The sequence below is a fragment of the Nipponia nippon genome, unplaced genomic scaffold (genome assembly GCF_047370975.1).
Source record: "Nipponia nippon isolate SJK-2023a ecotype South Korea unplaced genomic scaffold, ASM4737097v1 scaffold_4, whole genome shotgun sequence".
NCBI lineage: Eukaryota > Metazoa > Chordata > Aves > Pelecaniformes > Threskiornithidae > Nipponia > Nipponia nippon.
This window is the reverse complement of record NW_028262358.1, coordinates 66054147-66071752: the sequence shown is the minus strand read 5'-3', so window position 1 is coordinate 66071752 and position 17606 is coordinate 66054147. Positions and strand designations below refer to the sequence as shown.

General features: G+C 42.4%; 1 protein-coding gene across 3 annotated transcripts in view; it reads right to left on the bottom strand.

Annotated features, from left to right (window-relative positions):
- The window catches only part of ARHGAP18 (Rho GTPase activating protein 18), a 100192-nt gene that overhangs the window by 53825 nt on the left and 28761 nt on the right, over positions 1–17606 (bottom strand). The window lies entirely within an intron of this gene.

Below are 17606 nucleotides of genomic sequence, written 5' to 3'. Positions count from 1 at the left end.
GTTCCAGGAGGGAGGAAAAACAAAGAGAACATAACGCAAACCAAAAAATAGGGTGAGAAACAGAAAAGAAACAAACACTGGAAACTAAGAAAAAGTAAACAAAACACGCAAATTAAATACCAATGATTTAATAGGAACAATTGTTCAAAATTAAAAACAAATCTAAAAAAAATCCTATATGTATTTTATTACTAGTTGATCACAGTTTTACACATGTAATCCTTGTTTCTCATTTCCACTAACAGCATTACATTTTTTTTGTTCTTTACTCTTAGGTCTGATTCTTTTTTGGCATAAGCAGTCTCCTTTCCATGTGGGTACGTGGGCAGTAAGTTCATCAAAACTTAACGTGGCCACAGAAGACTGTCGTCATATTTTAAGGCAGCAAGAGGAAATGTTCAAGACTGGTCAGAAAGCGAAGGCTGACAGCCACTGCTTGTTCTGCAGCTGAAAAAAAAACGTGCTGCTAGTAAAATGAGAAAAAAATTGTTTCCAGAATTATGGAAACGGAAGACCAGAAGAGCTCTTACCAACTTCAGTTTAAATTACACTCATCAAAAAGAGGATGCAGGCAGGGACTGCAAGAATTCTGGGATTTAAATAATAAATATTGGCAGTAATTAAAAAAAAAGTCATTTTTTAGATTTATAAATTATTTAAATGATAATTCTTAATAGAAATTATTTAGGGAAATCCTTTGTTTTCCTTCCTAACTAACACCCCTTTCTTTACCAGCATCTTACAAACATGAGACACACCAGTTTCTAAATCAACATATAGGTGCCACCTACGGTGTTTCAGCTGATAACGTTCTCCATGATTATTGTTCTAAAAAGGTATCAGTCTATTTTGGAAGATGTCAATCAGTTATATAAAGCAACATCAATTTGTCTTCTTAAAATTATTGCACCACTAATATTAGCCATAACTCTTACCCTGCATTCCCAAACAAAACACTTCAGTAGAGGGTTAACTGCCAGCAAAAAATGCAAAAATGACATTGTACTCTTTTAACTTTCCCCATGTATCTAGAGGTTAAATCCCTGACTTTAACTTTAGACATATTCCTTTGTGTAAACAGGGTAAAAATAGCACTTACTTGTAACACTAAGTAGCTATGATTACAGACCCCAGTAATAATCAAGGAAAATGAAATACAACGCTTCGCATATAACACATTAAACCTGAAATAAGGCACAATCCATATGCAGATGCTTCTATAAATACAAATTCATATTTTCTTTTGCCGTATGTACACACACTGTGTCCAGAAGAACAAGAGCAATGTTATGCAATCTTGAGTATTACTATCCGTGATTTTTAGTTACAGGACCAAGCTCCCAATGCTAGACATCTGTACTTCCCATTACAAGACGCATCTTGTACAGATGAATACCATATGGTTTTATACAGTATCATATGTACACAGGAAAAAAAGAAAACATTTGCTGCATGCACTATTAAGTCACATATGAAAACTCCATTTTAATTAATATGAAAACATCATACTATGACAGTGACCTAAGGCTGGAATTTGGGGGGAAGGGGAGGGAGGAAGGAAACACAGCCTGAACGGGCCTGACCTGGGTGCACAGAGCAGAAACGTTTCTGGACAGCGAAGGGAACAAGGTGTGAGGCAAACCAGAGCAGAAGCTGCAGGGCACCCCACAAGTCCTTCACTCCCAGCTCCCAGGCTGCACTGCCCAACCACTCGGTCCCGTCCTAGCCCTCACGTCACCTCGCCACACCGGGCAGGACCCCGTTGGCTTTCCAGCTCTGAAGCGCTCCCTGACGCAGCCTAGAAATTAGGAAACCAGCACATACCAACGGTGCTGGGGAGGTGATGAAGGGACTGAACATGTCTGGGCCTGAGCCCAGTGACAAATACATCCTTTGACCTCAGGCAGGGTGACACAGTTGAGCCTCTTCCTACCAGAGGTATTAAAGTAAACCTTTCTTAATATTTTCTGCACTGAAAATGCACATTTGCAACCTTAAAAAATTCTTTGCATGCAAGAAATATTTGATTCTATAAGTAGCCAATTCTATCTCAGAGGATAAAGAATAATTCCCTTGCCAAAATAAGGGACCTGGGCAAAGCCTTACATCTACAAAGACTATACAAGTGCAGACAGATTGACACAGAAATGAAATCATACACTTGTCAGCATCGAAAGGGTTTAAAACCTACAATGTAAGTCAACAGAGCAATGGCAAGGGAAGCAGAAACTCTGTAACAGAAAATTTACAACACATTTTACCATAAAGATGAGAAGGAGACTTTCAAAGAAAGACAAATGCCCGTATACCTAAATTATAGTATTTTCTCAATTCTCTAAATGCAAAACCAGTGTGTATACTCTACAGCTTCTGCCACCCTTGTTGGGTGTTTTCACTGGAGGTGCTCAGATCTCCTTCACCTTTGAAAGTCAGGAAGATACAATGAGGAATTTAGGGATATTTTCATTGACTGTGCCCGCTAGGCAACTGACCTCATTTTCCCCTTTTCACTGTTTCATGACACCTCACTTGGAAGTAAATCAGTTAGAATGATTTGTACAGTGCCCTCTCAGAATAAATACGACTTTTTATTACCAAGTACATAGGCTATTGTTTTAGATGATGAGGTAATACACTGAAGCTGCCTCTTCCCCAAGAGTGCCTAAGTAATGCTCTTCAGCTCCAGTTCCTTCTCTGCTCACACAGGCTTCACACCAGTGCAACCTCAGAGTGCCCCGGGGGGATGTCCCCGAGGGCGACACCTCAGGGCCACCCCACCCTTTACAGTAACTTGCAACAGACAGCAGATGCCACCCCTTGAGCACCCTTCTCAGAGCAGCCTAAATCCACTCCCCAAAACAATCATGTGCCAGACCCTGGGATCTCCCCATCCTTTACAGGCAGACCCCTCCAAAGACAGCACAAGCAGTAAGGCAGCCAGCCTGTTGTACACCCAGTCCGATTTGGGGGAAAGGGAAAGGTATCTCTGTTTGCTAGGAGAGACTACATGGGAAAACTCCAGCTACTAGGACTGCCAGAGGACTGTGTGATAACACTGAGCAGAGCCAACTAGATGCACGACCGAAGCAGGCCACTAGCCCAGTGCTAATCACCACTCTCTGCAGCCACAGCAGAGAATAATTCTTTATTCAGAAAGAGTGATGGGTCTACATCCACGGAAAGGGCATCAACATCACCTCAGCACTGCACCTCCAGCCAACAGCTAGGCTTTCTTCCACTGGAGGTCACCAGCAGACATCCAAAGTAACACAGTGACCCTTGGACTTGGAATGGCTGTTGTCATTAGTTTTTCCTTAATCCATTTTAATTCTAGAGGTCATGAGGAAAACATCTGCAAGGCATCCTTTAACAGAATCAGCATATACACAGTCACATCTGTCCAGTAGTTATCTACACATGAGCCTGCCACAGCTGGATAGGCCAACCAGCTTGCCTTTCTTCCAAACTATCAAGCAAGAGAAACGGAGGCAGGCAGACCTTGGTGTCTCTAGCAGAAGCAACATGCAAGACATCTTGCTCATATCCCCTTAACTTCAACAATTTCCCCAGTATTGTGGAGAGCTCACTCAGACAGACAATGAGCAAGCAAACTCCCACTTGCCTAGCAGCAGCAACTTGGTGAAAACCATGCAAAGCAAGTCCTTTGAGAAAGCAAAACCTGTGGCATGATGGTAACAGAAAAAGAAAGCAATACCCTCTTCTGCTTGTAAAGGTCACAAGCCTCCTCCTTAAGAAACTAAATGGATATGGATGTCCTTTTAGTAGCCTGGCACAGCTGATTGTCCCATAACCCCTCACTGCAGCAGGATTCTCTTCTCCCACCCTTCTCACATGGCAACCAGTTGGAAGCAGACTGGGTGGCACGTAGACCCACAGAGCTTGAAAACCATTAAGCGGATGGTGGACTTCCTGAGGTAAAATTGCCAAACTACTGTTTGACAGACCACCTTGATGGACAACTATCAGTGCAGGATACAATGTACTCTGGGATCAGGACGCAGGCCTGGCTCTGCACCTCCAGAGCCAATGAGGCCAGCCACAAAGCAGCTTACATATCAATAAATGAATGTCCTTCTCTTGAAGATGACATGGCACTTTGGGAGTTATTGTAAGTAATTTCCTTGTTTCAAGTACTAGCAATGGCTTCTCATGACAGCACAAACCTGAAATGGGACAAAGGATCATCTCTGGCTAGCTCAGAACAAGCCACAGAACCAAAGTAACAGTTAGCAATAAAAATCAAACCTTTAAAATACCACGATTCCCTCACTGGTTACTATAAGCTGCAAAAGTGTTCCTCCAACTTGCAAAAGCATCTTGTGCTTTTAGGGTATGTTTCCCTGAACAGTTTTAATTTTCCACCTTAATTCAAAAAATCTAACTTCATACTAATATTTTGACTCAGATAAAGTCCATCAGTCTTCAGAAGAATCTTGCTATTACTTAAACTACAGGTAAGCGAGCAAAAGTTCTTAAAAATGGAGAGAAAATCATTCACTAATGATCTAAAGAATATATTGGCATAAATGTATCTTTCCATTAAAAAATGAGGAATGCATCTAAAAAATAAAATGAAGGATAAGTACAAAACATGTTCAGCAATTCCAGAGTCCTACAAAGGTAAGATAATGTCAACTTAAACAGAAACAGAGATTAGTTTCTCATGTCAACAGTGTGGTGGTATAATAAAAAAAACTTACTTGAGTAAGTCACCTTTGAAGTGTTACATGCAAGTGACAGGTGAACAGCCTTTATAATTATTGGAACAATGGTGTGTAAAATGAGAAATTGTCCAGTTTCTTTTCATTTCTAGACTTCTGACTTCCCAAATATTCTTAAGAACAGGTTGGTTTGTTTTTTTTTTTTTTTTCCAAAGATCACATTATATTGTGGGACATCTGATAGATACCAGAAAACTTTTTCAATTTTAAAGGGTCTTAAGCAGTCCTACGCTATTCTGAGTGTAAGAGACTCCCATTATTTCAGAGATATTCATTAATGGATGATGTTGCATATTGTAACAAAAAGCCTCCCAGTCCTCATTTGCAAGTTGAATAAAACAAAATGAAAGGAAAGGAAAATAAAACAAATCTTAAGGAAGAGGTTAATATGCATGTCTAGGAAATGACATGTGTGCTCAGATGGGATGAAACCATCACTCCATAGAAAGCAGAAATCAAATCCGTAGAATTCCAGATCATCTATTCATATACAACCATACATACTTATGTAATGTATGCATTATAGAACAGAAGGGAAAAAATCCATCCAGAGAAGAACTTCTAGTCTTAATTAAAGGAAACCAAAACTGTAGAAAGAAATTTATAGCAGAGCAACAAAAGGGGCTTTAGGTCAAAATTTGTTGCCTAGAGCAACACTGTTAGCCAAAAACTGAGTGTTCCTAGCCAGCAAACTGAATTACAGCTATAGCTGTACACAAAATTACACAAGTCAGTATACATTGTAAAAACAAATAAAGGTATTTACCAGTACACTCACGTAAAAAATGTTTGCATATACAGGCATCAAGATTATCTACAGCCTCACCTATAAAGAAGGTTGCAAATAAAATGGAGGGGAAAAAAAAAAACCCACAGTATATGCAGATGTGACCTTGATTCTTCTACTATAATAAGAGCAGCATGTCCTACTAGTGATTTGTGCAAGATAACCTACTTGGAGATGTATCCGTTACCTGACTGAAGGTCCTTTGGATCAAAGTTGAGTTACATTTTTATACAAAAATACCCATCTGAGAAGACTTGGAGGGTGAGAAAGAAATAGGGGTTCAAAAACCTCCAGGAGACTAACATAACAGTACAAGCACGGTACAAAAGGCACCAACCTTGTCCAGAATCAGAGGTTGTGCACCTGTGTCAACACCATACCACACCCAGGGGAAAAAAAAGAAACAGAACCAAAAGACCAAGCCAGGTTGAAGGAAAGGTTTCTGAGCCTATCCTCAAACCCACATGAATACAGCTACACAGCTATCCGACGGGGTCATGCTGGTGCTGGGCTAAGGTCTGAGCACACCACAGCGGAGATGGGCCCCAAGAAAGCCGTCACTCAGCACATCCCAGTAATCTGTTTCCCAGGAGTAATCCTGGCATTCATAGGGGAGGGAACACCCCGTGGCTAAAAGACAGTCAAGAGCCTGGCTCCAGGCTCCTACAGAATTTTACATACAATATCAGATTATAATACACAATTTGAAAGGTTTGAAAAGACTGGCACATAAGGTTGCTTATGCTGAGTGCTTTGTCATCCCATCCCATCCCCTGCCCTGCTTCTCACTGGCATGGCCCTGTGCAGGTGTACTGACCAACAGTCTGGCTCCAGATCGGTTTTTCACCCCAGCTAACTGCTAGCTGCTAACTAACAGGATCTCGCTTAGCAACTTCCTCAAAAGTATACAACAAAAACTGAATTTACGCCTAATCTGAATGAGAGATTAAATATATACATATATTTAAAATTAAGAGAAATTATAACAACCTATACGGAGGTCTATGTTTAGTGAAATCTATATCAAATAATTCAGCAAATGGACAGTGAGCAAAAACATGTAAGCGAAAGTCTCCCTTACACTCCCTAATACAGCATGACAAAACTTTCTTAAACAATCACTTCAAAAGCTCAGGCAAGGCCCCAAAACCAAACCACTGTGACACACCACACAGATTTTAATACCACACATCTTCATAAGCTCTTTTCTGATTTGAAGTACAAAGTGCCAAATACCAGCTTTCACAGCATGAAGCTCATAAAGTTTCCCATAAACTTGCATAAGCAGCTCCCACTTACTAGGAGAAAAAAAGATCATGTTTTAGTTTGTTCTTGTATGTACCATCCACAGTAAGAAGTTCAAGCAAATACAGCCTTCTTCTTAGCTTTCACCCCAAAGGAGAACAAGTACCACGGTGTAAATATCCTTCTCTGAAAGGAGAAGGCAGGCAGAATTTGGGTCACTGGACAGATGCTTGGACATTGTAATTAGTATGTAATATTTTCAATGACTTATGTTTGTATGTCTTAGATATTTACTGTCTTGGTCTTTTTTATCCTTAAAACAGAAAATATTGCTGGAATGAAAAGTTAGGTTGTGTTTCTTATAGGAAATCGTATGAGCTTTTCTGATTATACGTCTCATTTCTGATACTGTTTTGATGTACTACCTTGGGCACTATGAAACCAAAGCGATTCCTCTGGTGCAAAGTTCAGAGAAAAGAAAGGCATGTTTAAACAAGGCACAAGTCATCAAGCTCTCAAGAGCTTATCAACTGACAACCAACCATAATTTAGCAACTGCACTTTAATTTACCTCATTACAGTGTGTGGGAATCCAAGCTGGGCTTTTGTTTCTTTTGGTGAGGCAGGCTGCACAATGCCACAAGCAGACGACGAGGGGAAGGCAGGTTATCCGCAGCTCCGTAAGAGGAGCGAGGGTGTTCCCTGCTGCGCAACGTACCTGGATCCCAAGGATCTCTTCTCACATCGCAGCCTGCCTTGTGTGCAGGTAGAGGACATGCACAGGACTGAATCACTGAGTGGTATGAGTCAGGACTAAATGAGCCGGAGATGAAGCTTACGCTAGCTTTAGAGTGGCTGCTAAAGGATAAGATGTACCTGAACTGACTAAAAACCTGTCAGTACAAAGTTAAGCCATCAAATATCTCTTTAACAAATCTGAATCAACGGAGTTAAATTATGTCAGATGAGCCTCTCACAGGATGGAGCCATAGCCAGTACTAGGACTCATAAAAATGAGTTATCTTGTCAAATCACAGCCCCATAATGACCACATTATGCTGGCACAGACGCAGGCTGCTGCCAGAGGGTTCTGTCAAATCCCCTTTTCCTGTAGGTTTCCATCACCTCGCTTGTGCCGGCACTGTCACTGATGCAGTCACTTGCTGAGCTAGGTTAAGAAACCAATCTGTCTGAAAACAACACTTGCAAAAAAATATGGCTTTCAGTTGGATTTTTTTTTTTTTTGATCCAGCACAACCTGCTTCATTCAGCTCAGAAATGCCAATGCCAGGGCAAGAAAAACATTAGGAAGGTGTAGGTGAGAGATGGAAGGAAACTCTACTTTCAGTGATGTCCCCACTCTTTTCAGTCTCCACTTACCTCAGCCTAATATGGCCATGACCTGCACCCACTGTCACTGGACATCAAAACTTCTGCTGGCTCAGGACAAGCCTTAGGAGGCCCCCTGAGATGCAACAAAAAAGTTTCAGGAAATAGTGTCGCATCTCTCTCCTGAGATAATACTTTCAACAGAAGATATTCCTCAAGTCTATCCGAAATACAGGCTTCTCAGGAGAAGCTGACACAGCCAAGCCATCAGAACGAGTTTAGTAGGACACGAAAGCCCACTCTCTAAATGGGTTGTCACGATGGGGATAACTATTCCCACAGCAATAACACCGTTACCACCAGTGTTCTCTTATCTGATTGTGGCAAAGGGAACCACGCGGTGGGGCGCCAGAAGCTACACTACGGAGCTGTCAGATCTATCACCCTCTGAGCAACTGCCGAGAAAGAAAGCGTCTTCCACTGGCCCGTGGTAACCGTGGCTCTGGTCTCCCGCTGTGACCGGCCAGTGAGTCACGGCAGCGTGGACGACAGCACTCACCAGGGCTTCCTTGCTGTTCAGTAGCTGAGGCTTCTGGTTGCTGATCCAAGCCTCTTGCTTTGTACCTGGGATCACAGACTCATAACCACAGCTATCACCACGACGACTCTGAGACTCCTTGGGCCACTACGAGCCTACAAGAACTTTCTGCCTTATTTGTACAGCTAAAATCTAACCTTGCACTCTCTTAAACCAGGGGCAAAGCTCCCTGTTACCTCTGGATATAGTATACTCCTGGGCCTTGATGTTGTATTTTATTAAAGGCAGAGAATTTCTGATAGAGACAATATATTATCATCAGTGACCTTGAGTCCCGCCAACTATTGTTCTGACAATTACACAGAAATCAGCTGAAAACAATCAACTGATTAAAAATAATAAAAATTAAACAGTGTATTTTACTAAGTGCATATCACTCCACATTGACCGAACAATTCTCACACATCCTCCCAAGTATTTTCCTGGTTTTCAAATAGGGAAGTGAAGTCAAAACATCTGACTTCCCTAAGTCAGAGTAAAAGCTGTCTGGGTGGTTTAGGGACTGGTGGACAGGAAGAAGAAGTAGTCTCAGGAGTGGTAAATTGAAGATTTGTACTGATGCTAAATCAAGCAAAACATGGCAACTGTTCTGCTGCAGTTTGGCACTAAGTACGCATGATAAGGTATTAATTTATTTGCTGAAGACAGCATTATTCTTGCCTTGTTGCTTTCTCATGTGTGGTGTACCTTTGACCATATTTCTAAGCGTGCTAAAAACATTCACATTTGCTCCTCCTCAACTACTTCACCCCAAACCATTTTAAGTCCTCCAACAATACTGGGGGCCCTGCAAATGAAATATTCTGACACATTTTTATTGTCATCTTTTGGCCTAAGAAGCCTCCCTAGGAAAGAAGGATGTTGTAGAAAGATGACAGATAAAATCTCTGAAATTCTCATTAAAGCATTCCTAGGCTAACAGGACTGGGATGCTGTAGCAGGAAAGGCAGGGAACAGAGTCACAGAACAAGGGGGAATATTGAGCAGCTTGTCCTCACAGGAAGGTATGACCAGGGAAGTAGCAGTTTCTGTGCACACTTTTATTCCACTGTAACACAAGAGAGCTGGCACAAAACAATGACCAAAGAATAAGTTCATGGTTTCAGCTTTTTGGGGAGCGCAGAGGGGTAAATTGCTTAGGTGCTCATCCCATATGCTGCTTGGGGTATCACCAAAAATAAACCTCAGAAAACGATGGCTACAATTGTACTTACAAAATAAATCAAGTCTATTTATTTTGTACGCATCCAAATGCTTTAAAAACCAAAAATCCTACTCTTTTTTCCCTGTTTATTTGGTTATAAGTATTTAAATTCCCTGCCTGAACATGATTATTTCGAGATCAAGACTCCAAGGCAGAGGCAAGTTCATTGCAAAACAAGCAGCCCTCACAAAACAGTCCACTGTCACGTTGGAAATACTCAAAACTTACAAGTGTGGAGTTTTTCTTCCCCTAGCCAAGTTGATTTACCGAGGAGTCTGGAGCGGCAATCAGTGACCCACGTGTAACAGGAATCTGCAACGCCACTCACAGCAGGAACCTCACTGTATCACTTACTGTAATTACAGCCTCTGTTCAGCTGCACGATTCTGATTCATAGAAGAAAAAAAATGAAGGTGCATACTCATTTACTCTAGTAAAAAAGCATTAACCATAGACAAAGGTGCTGGCATTGCAGATGTTACCAAAATACGTATGAGTAGCCTTTTAAAACCTTGCAGGTTTCAGCTCCAGCCTCTCCAGTAGCAGTTATGAAACGAGTAAAATACTGGCAATAACAATAGATTAAAACACTTTTTAATCGAATGCCAGTATCAGCAGATTGAAAATGCCATTGGTCTTATTTGAAAACAAGTTCAATTCTGCTCTTCAAAGAAAAAGAACTTAGAGAAACAACAAAAAAAAATATTAATTTGATACCACATTTAGAGCAGATGTTGGAGTTCAGATTTACACAGCTCCTCTGGCACTTTGCTCATTGGACGTTCAGTTACATTCTAATTTTGCATAAAGTCTACATGCTTGTAACAGCACATCTAGTAATACATTGTATTATGCTCTGTATCATCTAGATTTGTACACATACAAGAAAAAAAAAAAAAGGAAAAGCCCTTAATTAAAATGTTCAAAAGGCCTTTATGCTTCACATTCCTTATAGCTAGACAAGCATGACATCTCATTCTCTGTATCTCATTAAAACAAAAAAGAAAGCCTATATACCGAGGGCCCCGATTTTCCTCTTTTCTGTTATGAAGCTCCACTGATTCAGCACAGTTATTCTCATTTTATATCTATTTAAGGGCCTGACCCAGAGCGTAACCGAATAGACTGTTTTCACTGATAGCAAAGGGCGTTAAATCAAATCTACATCCACGACGTTGAATAATCTAGGTCACTCAGTGAACTTGGTTTGTTGAAATAATGTTGTTTTATCATACTGACAGATGCTAAATGGATGTCTTAAGTGCAAGAAACAGTGACTACATCTACACAATGAGGACTGCACTGAAAAAGAAGAGCTTGAGCTGATCTAGGGCTCAGAAGGGACACGCAACTCAAAGTGAGTTCCACCCAGATGCTTAGAAAAACAAGACAGCGTGACTGCAGTACATACAATTGGCTGAGGGGGTAATTAGCAGCAAGGAAGTAATTTTACCTGTGAAGGTGACACTCATGAGACTGACACTGAAGTACTGCATGTAATTCAGGCTGGGGGGTGAAGGAGAAGCAAAGTAGCAGGGCAAGTGTATAAAGAAGGATGCTGAAAATGCTGAAGAAAAGTGTCACAAAAAGAATTTTCAGACTGAAGAAACAAAGAGACTCAAAGAGAATTATTTGCTCTGTCTACCAAGATAAAATTGAGCAGCAACCTGACAATAGGTAACAGGCACTAGGAGGGCTTTTTAATCGATTGGAAAGACACAACAAGAACCAAAGGCAGAAGCAAGATAAATTCAAAGAAGAAACAAGGTGCAAACGGGGGGAAGGGGGAACCTCATAAAGAAGGAATCCGGAACCAAGGAAGCAGGAAACGTTGGGATACCACATCTTGCTGTCAGTAGATCAAGTTACTGGGATTAATACACCAGTAACTAAGCAACACATTAAGGGTCTGCAGTAGACTACATATTTATACATTCATGAAGTACAAAAGACACAAAAGCAATGCTAAATAAAGCAACTTAATGTATTTTTGCCTTTCAGCTCTATCTGAAGATGTTGGTAGGCATCGGACAATAAACACTGTTCAAATTAGTAGGCAAATCCAAGGCAATAAAGACTTTTCTAATGCATTTAGATAAAGATTGTGCTCATGTAGAGCCTGGAAACTTAGCAGATAAAAAGACTGCTATGATTTTGTAAAGTCAGTCATGGTGTGATAGATCTTTGCTTTGCAGAAGCAAAGCAACACATGGAAGGCACTGTGCTGAGTCATCCATACCGGCATCACGAACGACAGGTTACAGGGGTTAGGAACAACAAATGCTGTGATGATATAGAGAACCCAAAATCTGTGCTGTACTAGCAGATTGCAAATGAAATTGCAAAAGGCTCCACCAACTTAAGTCAGTTGTGAGTAATCAGCTTGTGAGTTTGTTGCTTGTACACTGAGTATTACATGTACTCGTAACAGTGCTTTAGGCCTTCATACTGGATTTCACTGCATTTCAATTCCAAGAGTGAGTCACTGGTGGGAAAATAGGGGGAAAGGAATGAGAGCTTTTCTCTCTGAAAGAATGGAGACGAAAAATGCCCTTGAAAAAAGGCATGAATTCATGCTTACTACTAGATTTCTTCTTGGCTTAAGATGCAAACTATTAAGTCTTCAGATTAAACTGAGCAAATATTTGAACAATGAATGAGGCAGATTATTCTGGTAAGGAAAGAATAAACTCCTTTTGTATGTGTGATTTGTAACGTCTATTATGGTCAACGCTTTAAAAAAATCATATATTGTGGGCAATTCATAGCAGAAGTCTTTGTCATTTTCCCAAGCTCAAAGGACATCTATCATCTGGTTTCTTCCTCAGGGAGATCAAGCAATGAGTGAATGATTTAGACCACAGCTGTCTGTAGAAAACACAAAGTGTTTTCTGCCCCTCACTTGTCACCCATCCTCACAGCGAACACAGATGCTGCTACCACTACTAAGTTAGTAAAGCCCACATTTACAAAGACATATAAAAAGAAATATTTTGGTTTATGCAGACTTACACAGTAACCCACCAAAAAGGGCGCTTCTCTACAGCAAAACCCAACTGAGACCCCCGGTTTCACTGTCACACAGATCCAAGCGCCAGCTGGCATATGGAAGTGGATGAAGTCATGTGGATTCAGCAATGAAGCGGGACTGCAGGCCCTGGCTAGCAGGTGTCACTCGAAAGGGGAGACCTGAGGCAGTGGCAATCTTCCCTCTTACAGTAGCTAAGGATTACAGCAGTCTTTTCAGAACTGGTCTGGGGTTTAGTTCCACCTCAGGAAAACTCAACAGATCGTTCTCATTTTGCAAGTACTACCAGCAAACCAAACGCGAGATTTAAATACGGCAAACACCACGTCCTGGGCTCTATGAAACGTTGCAGTCCTTCTTAAGAAGTCATTAGCAACACGAAGATTCACAGGCCCTTCAGGAACATATGCTGTTAAACAGGCACCGGCTTGCAAAGCTTCAAAACTCAAACTGGTCTTGCGGTGCAAGTTAGAGAAGCGCAGATAAAGCGGCAGCAAAAGCGCGCGTGCCGGCTGCTGGGGAGCAGGCACCGTGACTCACTGGAAACAGATACAGGGAGGCTGTGACTCACGCGACAATCTGGTGCAGCACGGGAGACAATACACAACGGCAGCCTCCCAGACAGGACAAAGGTATGGAGAGAAAAGCCAAGTCAGCCTCCAGTGGCCACCACATTTAAAATCATTTATCTATTACTCAGTTTGCATTTTAGGCTTGGCTCTTGAAAATGGTCTGTAACGGGAGTTTACCTGCCTCATCCCCTGGTATGCATGCGGCTAGTTCTGCATGCACTCTGCATGCATTCACTTGTAGTTTTGCTATCTCTTCTACCCTATCCACTCAATACTCCAGACTCGGTCTTAGCCTTATAATCAGATTTTAAAAACGTTTTTATGTACATATATATACAGGCATACATATATGCATACACACACACATTCACTCACTCTACAGGACAGAAATAGTCCTGTAGAGGACTCTCTGGATGGCATTTGATTGCCTGAGGGTAAGCCCACGCAGCCATATGAGAAGACTGTTGTTATCTGAAACGCCTACATATGGAAGCAAATATGACACGGGACCTGCAGTCCTTTCTGCCACAGTACATGGGGTAAAATTCCTCAGCAAGGAACCTAAATGGCACTGGAAGTCTATGCTTAAGGGTGTGGATTTCACCCTTCACGTGCATGAGAGTGACGTGCCTACAAGCAGTCACTGAAGCAGGGTCTTGGACTGAAACCTATCTGATTCACTCTTACTTTCCACAGTCCATATAACAACAAATGTTTTCATGGAAAAAACAAGAAGAAATGATTTAAAAGCTTGTGCACAGACATGGTAAAGAGAAGGAGATGACATCAAAATGCAAGTAGCATGACAACCAACAAAGCATTAGTGGATCTAATGGGTTGAAACTGGGAAGTGAGAAAACTGAAGCAATACAGAAAAGAGAGCTATTAAAATTGAATTTGATACTGGGTAATCTGCCTTTGTGATTTCTCTAAGGAAGTTCTTGGATAAATACTTAAGTATACCACAGAAGTCACACACAATCAATATTTACGCTATACAAAGATATTCCTTTAACTGTTACTTTAAAGTAAAACGTAAAACAAACTTCTCTATGGCAAAGATGACAGCTCTGATGCTATTTTGTGCATCACCACTGTCAAGGCAATATTCCTAAATTGTCAAACTTGGAAGTAATGACACTGAGGCTGTTCTAGATTTTAGCCTAGTGAACCAATGGTAAGGTAAGCCTTTCCTAAAGGAAATATTTCACAGGCACATTGTACCTTTAAAGGGCCAAACAAGAACAGAAAAGTAGCTCAACAATCTACGAGATCAGTAAAATTCTTAAGTCTTACAACGCAAGACTTCTCGTATGCCTGAAGGAAAAAATAAGTGGTTAGGAAGTATAGGCCTTTCCTAGGATGCCACTTTGTCTGGAGCACAGCCAACGTATCATTTTTTTCCAGGATGTACCAGTGCCACGCTTCCCCAGCCCTCCAAAGACAAAGCAATCTCTAACATGCACTATTTTGAACGCCTATGAAAAAAATAATTCAATATAGTTTCTCTATTAATCTTTCCAAAAGGGCTGCTTTATTACAGCTGGCACTGTATTCCATTGGCTTCCTAATATTCTGAGCCTTGTTAAAAATCATAGAGTTTTCAAATTAGCAGAGATATGCTAACCTAGATACTAAAAGTTGTTTTTATTTTGTTATTTTTAAAAAAGGTAAAACAAGTTCCAATTTCACACCAGTAATAAAATGCAGAATCTGGATGGCAGAACTAGTACGCTTACACACTGTGCAGAACATAATGGAAGAAATTATTTCCAGAAAATATTTTGGAATTATACAGGTTTGGGCGTTTGCTCTATTATCATCATGCAGCTCTGCACATCTTGGGAATGTTGATGAAGAAGGAAAGTAGTTAGAAAAATGGAAAAAAAAAACCAAACACAGAAATACTACCATGTTTCAGAAAAGGTTGGTTGGTTTGTTTTTAAAAGGACCAAAAAATAACAAGTGGTCGTTCCCTTCCCTCCCTGCCCCCATGAAAATAATATTCCCAACCTCTCTCACTTCTGAAGTGGGAAGACACTGGGAATCGAGGGCAGGAGAGAGCAGATTAATCAGGACCATGGAGTTGAGATCCTGGTTAATAAAAATGGGAGAGACAGGACTGAGGTCCAAATTTAGAGTGGCACAGCAGAAAGGCAGAGAGGTGTCCTTTAGGATCTTAGTTTAACGAGCCTAATGGCAAACGTGTGGCTTGGAACACCGTAACACTGCCAGCGACTGAACTCAGGCAAACTAACTGTGGGAATCCCCTGTTCTGCGCAGCTTTAACGTACATATTTATTTGCTATAATTAAGGAAATGACACTGCTTTTCACATTTATTTCCCCCCGCGCTCCCTTAATCCCACATCAGGACAATTTGTGAAGGATCACCATTACTTGCATGGCAATGTCTCGGTTTACCCAGGAGGCTGTCCCCAGGAGCAGCTGCAGAGCACCTGATGAGATCGCTGCTCCTAACAGGGCAGCGTTAGCATGGGAGAGAAGTTTCTTGGACACGGAAGGGTCCCCAGCACTGTGCTCACACATCTGGGGCCTCTGGGAGCGAAGAGTAACTGCAGCTTAGAGCCACGTATCCAGGCAGCCCCGTGTTAAAGGAGGGAACCAGTCTTGACAGGTTACAGATACGCAGATCCTTACTCAGAAGTTATGCCAAGGAGCAGGGAAAGTGGTTTTTATCCTGTCCCTCCTGGATGGGGAGTTTGAGGAGGGGTATGAGAAGTAAAAGCACCACAGACAATAATAGAGAAGGTGGTGAATTTTGTGATTTTCTTGCAGAAATGCATATATTTTGCATTCAATAGTAAACAACTAGATCTGCAGTGCCCCTATATATGTAGCTAAGATGACAGCAGGACTTAAAGCGGGGCTGATAAATAACATTACTTACGGAGAAGGAAGTACCTCAATAAAAAGAGAGGCATGGCTTTGCGGTTCAAACACGAGGTAGGCTGTATTTCTCAGTTCAGTTCTTGCCTTTGCCTTGGACTCTTGGTGTGACATATCATGGTGCATCAGTTATCTTTTGTCCAGAGTGACACACTTCCTTTTATCTTCTTTTAATCAGACTGTAATCTCTTTGATCAGACACGCTCTTCCTATGCATGCATGGAAGCAGTGTGCCAGTTTCAGTACCTTCCCAGTTTCGGCTGGCTTCTCAGCATTAATAGAAGTCCCATCTTTATCAATGGGACCTTTGTTGACAGTTTCAGCAAGGAAGAGACAAGACTGAATGGGCCATAAAGACAAAACTCCCCTTTCCACACAGCAGCCTCTCTGGTTATTGCTGTGGGAAAGCCAGCAGTGATTCTGCCTGTATTAAACACATGCTGTGAGGCACTAGGAGGGCCGGAGCCTTCATAAAAGCGAAGTTGGCTCCTTTGCCCGTTATCAGTTTCACCTCTTAAGCAAAATGACAAATGCTTTAAAAAGTTTATCTTGTCGTTACCTACACCTTCCTTCTGTTTATCTCATTAAAAAAAAAATTACAATGACGCAAAGAAGAAAGCAGTAAAGCGCAAAGAGTTTACATGGAAACCTGCGCGCTGCACCCCACGAACAGCCTGATCGCACCGACCCCGGGGCCCGGCTCCCCCGCAAGCCGCGGGGCAGCGCCCCGCCCCCCACGGACCCCCGCGCCTACAACCGCACCGGCCCGGAACAGTTCGCTTTTAACGCCCACAACGCACGCGGGCGGCCGCGGGACCCTTCTCGGCTCCCGACACCTTGACAACAGCCGGCGTCTGCCGTTTGCGCTCGGCTCTCAGTAGCCCAGCAAAACGCCTGGGGTTTCCACGACGGGCAGGGGTTATCAGAGAAGGGGGGGGGGGGGGGGGAGAGACAGGAAAAACCGCTTGGGAGGATGCGGGATGGGGAAACCCCACCAGCCCCCGGGGGCCGGAGGCACCTTCTCCCCGCACGGCAGCCTCCCGCTCCGCTCCGCTCCGCCGCCGCCGCCCGGCCCGCAGAGCCGCGGCTGCAGCCGCTCCCGCCCCGCGGCCCCCGAGCGCACCTGCCGCCCGCCTGGGGCCGGGCCGGGCCGGCAGCCTCCGCCGCCGCCGGCCCGGTCTCCCCGCACCGC